We start from the raw sequence: 4693 nt of genomic DNA on the forward strand, positions 1-4693 counted from the left end.
GCTCTGGCCTCAGAGTTCTCATCTTAAGCACATTTTAAGGGGAAAGGGGCAAGTGGTGGACTAGACGGTCTCTGGTCCCTTCCACTTTTAATGTTCTGTCGGCTGGAGAACAGAAGCTGTGGGAGCCAAGCGTGGCGCCTTGAGCAAGGCCAGTAGCCACTTTTTCCACAGTTCCCGGGGCTGCATCCTGAGGCCACTGGAAGAAAGGAGCCCAGGCCCTCTCCTGGGCTGGAGCCAGCTCTCCGCCTCCTGCGTCCAGCCTCCTGAGCGCCATTGCACGGTGCCTCAGACCAGAGCTTTAATGGATCCAGTGAAAGCTGTGGGACCTGCCAACCTCCGTGGGCAGAAATCTCTGGGAAGAGGGTGATATGGGCCATAGAGGGCTGTATCAGCCCTTCCGGAAAAGATTTAAGACTTTGTTCATAAGAAGCAATGGAAAAGGAAAGCTGGAATTATTCAGGCCTCCTAGCCAGAGAAATTTCTTTAAATCAGTGGTTCTCAACCAGGTGCAATTTTGTCCCCCAGGGCACACTTGACAGTGTTTGGAGACATTTTGGGTTATCATAACTGGCAGATGGGTCCTACTGGCATCTTGGTGGGAAGAGGCCAGAGATGCTGCTAAACTTCCTACAATCTGCAGGGTGATTCCCCATAACCAGGAGTCATCCCGCCCAGAATCTCAATGGTGCCATGGTCGGGAAACCTCTAAATAGAAGTATTTGAGAACAAAGTACTGTGGCAGCCTGACCCTGCCTACCATTTCCTGCTCACATAAGTTTGTTTCTGACTGCCCTCCTCCCACCTCAAGGACTCTCCGGCTAACATCAGTTTTCTCCTAGCTTGCCAACCAATTAATGTTATTCCTTACATCTGTAGCTGTGTAGGAATGACAAGACTGTATAAAACTGCCTGTTATGTTACAATCAGGGCTCAGCCTTTGGATGAGAATCCCCTGAGCCAGTACTGGCATCAATAAACGCTGCTTCCTGCTTACAGCCTCGGTGTCCCATCTCTCCATTCGAGAATCCCGCAACAGTACCAGGTCCTCACAAAATAAGGATTTCCCCCCGCCCCTCAAATGTCACAGGGCAAAGGGGACTCTTTCTTCAGGGAGAGAAATCTGTAAATAGATCAGGATTAAGCTACACTGCTGAGAGCTCTCTCTCTCTCTCTCCCCCTCTCTCATACAGATACACACAAATATCTGCCTCTGGCTCTGCTCTGTGTGCACACTTGTACCATATCCTGACAGCTTCTGGTGGATCTTCCAAGTCAGGCATTGAGATCCTCAAGGCGAGGACCAAACTGAAACTTGGAGTGGAACCACCCAGAGGCAGAGCCTGGTTTTGTGGGGACTGAAATTTGTACACTTTTAGGGTATTTCTAAAAAAAAAAAAAAAAAAAGAGGAACAAGGCCTTGGAGTGAACTCCTGCAAGTGAGAGCTCTAGCTCCAGTATAAAGGATAAATTGACGAGTGATGGTGGCACTAGTATGGAGAGAAATGGATGAGATATTGGGGGAGTGGAATTAAGAGGGTTTACTTACTATTAGATGAGATATGGGCAATCGAGAGCTGAGGGCACTTGCTCTGGCAACTGAACGCAAAGTGGCCTGACTTATGGAGAAGGTGCATGAGGCACAAGCTTGAGAGAGGCAAGTGCGAGGTGCCTATTGAATGTTAAAACAGAGATGGCCAGGAAGAAACTGGATTGCAGGTCTGTCACTGGGGAAAGATAGCTGGGACTGTGGAGCCAGAAGAGGGAAGAACCGCATGTGCACACCTACCCCACCCTGGGAAGCGGATGTGTTTCTCCACTGTGGCCACAAGACAACACCGTCATCCAGGACTGTTGGTAGGTTATCCTGATTTATTAGCTGCCATTTATTGAGCACCTACTACATACCAACTGCTCCTCTACATCTAATCATTTGTATTAATGGGATAGTTTTGAATCTGATATTCCCAACTTGGGGCTCACCTGTACAAAAAAACCTTTACCTCCTTTGCCATTTTAAAAATAAAATGAAATCCTTCGTGGAAAGAGAGGAAAACTTAAGAGTTGAAAGTCTTAGGTTCAAATTCTGATTCTCTACCTAATAGCTGTAGTCAAAATACATTTCCGAGCCTCAGTTTTACCATATTCAAAACAGAAATCATCATCATCATCTCACAGAACAGTCATCAGAAGAAGACAATTTGTATGAAAGATAACTTATGTGATGGTCTCTCAAATAAGGTTTACTTTAAGGAAATAATAATATTCCCAGGGAGAATACCAATTCTTTCATTGCACTGAGATTATGTCTTATTAAACGAGCTCCACAGGCCATCAGTTAAAGCTTAAAATTCTCAAACCCTAGCCCCTCCCTGGTCAAACCTTCCTGCTCTCCCCTGCGTGCCTCCCCAGCACTGTTGATTCCGCTCTTATGCAAGGATATCATCAGTTAGCAGTCTCCTTCTCCCCCTCCATGTTCATCACAGAACCCTCTGCAGCTACACAGCACTCAACACAAAGCAGGTGTTTGCCAAGTGTTGGTTCAAACTGTATTCAGTCTTAAAGATTTTGGGGTTGACTTGTGTAAAGAGAACTATTAATTCCAAAACTTAAATTTAACTCCAGTGGATTAAAAAAATTCCTCTAGATCACATCTATGTTAGGTTGGTTTTGTTATACAGGAAAGTATTTGATGTATTTGGCAGATTTTTTAAAATCTAGTAAAAATCAAACACCTAGGAAGTGAAGAATGAGTTGCCAGGAGAAGAGAGGACAGGAAAAAAAAGGCAGAGAGATGCTTGAAAAAATCCAAGGAAACATAACTGGTCCCAGAAAGAGGTTACATAACTCGTGGGAGTTTTGACAATTATCTGAGTTCTGGGATGATTGGCAACTAGGATGGGCTTCACATGAGCCTCCTGATAGCAATACCCAAAAAGGCCACAAGAGGGCAATATTACTCCAGGAGTCTCTCTCCGTCTCTTCCACCCTTGTCTGTTCACAGACATCATTCTCTAGCGAATGTCATCGAGGACTTCGTGCATTTCTGTCACTTCATGCCGCTGGCCTTACCTCCAACCACTTTCCCATCACCAGCCCTAATATGAAATAAACTCTACTGACTTTATTGCTATTTGTTACACTTTAAAAACTGTTATGGTCTCTGCTCCTAATTGTAAAAGCAGCTGAAATCAAGTCTTATTTTAACGGGAAATCTAAAATAAACCAACAAAAACTCATGTGAGGTTGATCTTTCTCTTTTTGTAAGTTAATAACAGAGAGACTTCACAGGAAAACTGGGTGTCGCGAGGCCTGGAGGTGGTCAGAGATAGAAGTGCCCCTTTTAGGTAAAGATAGCTCCTTAAGCTGGGGAGAGGGGCTGCTAGCTCCCTTGAGACGGGGCGAGAAGGAGGCTGAGCCCTGCTCCAGAGAGAAGGATGAAAATCCAAACAGCATATTTAAAAATTGCTTTACTATGGAAAATTTTAACAGTGCAAAAGTAGACACAATAGTATGACAGACTCAGATACTATCTTAAGGTGCGTCTGAAACTATAAACCATGAAAGAGGCTGTGGAAAAGATGTAAGCTCCCAGTTTGTTGAGGACACTTAAGATGTTAAGTGCCCAGCCTCCTGGGTCTGCCCCACTCAAGCCCCTTATAAGAGAAGGGGTTGGGGGGACCGCTGGTCTCTGAGGGCAGCCAAGAAAGGGAAGCTGTGCAGACATCAATTTCAGCACCAGAAAGGATTTGAGTCCTAGATTCGTATCCTGTAACATAGAAGTTATTTTTGTTTATTGTTTTTTTTTTTTAACCTGGGTGGCTTCTAAGGACATCTGAATATTCAGAGAATTACATGTATGCTTATTTTCCTAGGGAGAAGACCCACTGCGTCCATTAGACTGTCAAAAGACTCAGTGGCAACCCCTTGTCCCCTCGCCCCAGGGCAGAAAAAAAAAAGGCTTAAAAACCACTATGATGATACTGATAATGCTGATCCACTCATTCTTTTCCAATGATCACATCATTCTTTTAAACACAATGGACTTTGAATATTTTAGTAAAAAAAAACTGTCATGAGAAATTAAGAAAAATAGGTAGATGCAGAAATTTTCTGCTAGTTATTTACTATTTTGAAATGTCATATTTGAGATTTTATATCTGTATGCTATAATTACAGAACTTTTAATAAAAATAATCTGCTTTTAGGTACTTTATACTGGACATATTTAGGTGTATTGGTTTCATACCTCTGAGCAGAAACCAACCATTAACTACTAATTTTAAGTGTTTGATAACAATGATAATCCAAATTCATAAATAAATTTGGGTAAATGCGCTTTGCTCTAAAATCCATTCAATGCGTTTTTTACACAGATATTTCAGAAATCACTGTGGAAATAAACACATACACATATTTATTCACAGAAAATGCCACTATGGCTTTAATATCAAACATGGCTGTCATAGTCAGTTCACAGAGAGAGCATAAAGTGCACAAGCTCCATTTCCAAGGCCTTAAAATCACTCCCAAAGCAATGGAGTTTAAATGCTACCACAGCCGATGAGCACACCACCCTTACACAGCACACATGATATAAAATGTAAAGTATAAAAGAAGGAATATATTTGAAAATACTATATTTTCCCTGATTACACTTTGCAGTCATAAAATAGTCTTAAACCTGGCTTCCATT

The sequence above is a fragment of the Pteropus alecto genome, unplaced genomic scaffold (assembly GCF_000325575.1).
Source record: "Pteropus alecto unplaced genomic scaffold, ASM32557v1 scaffold95, whole genome shotgun sequence".
NCBI lineage: Eukaryota > Metazoa > Chordata > Mammalia > Chiroptera > Pteropodidae > Pteropus > Pteropus alecto.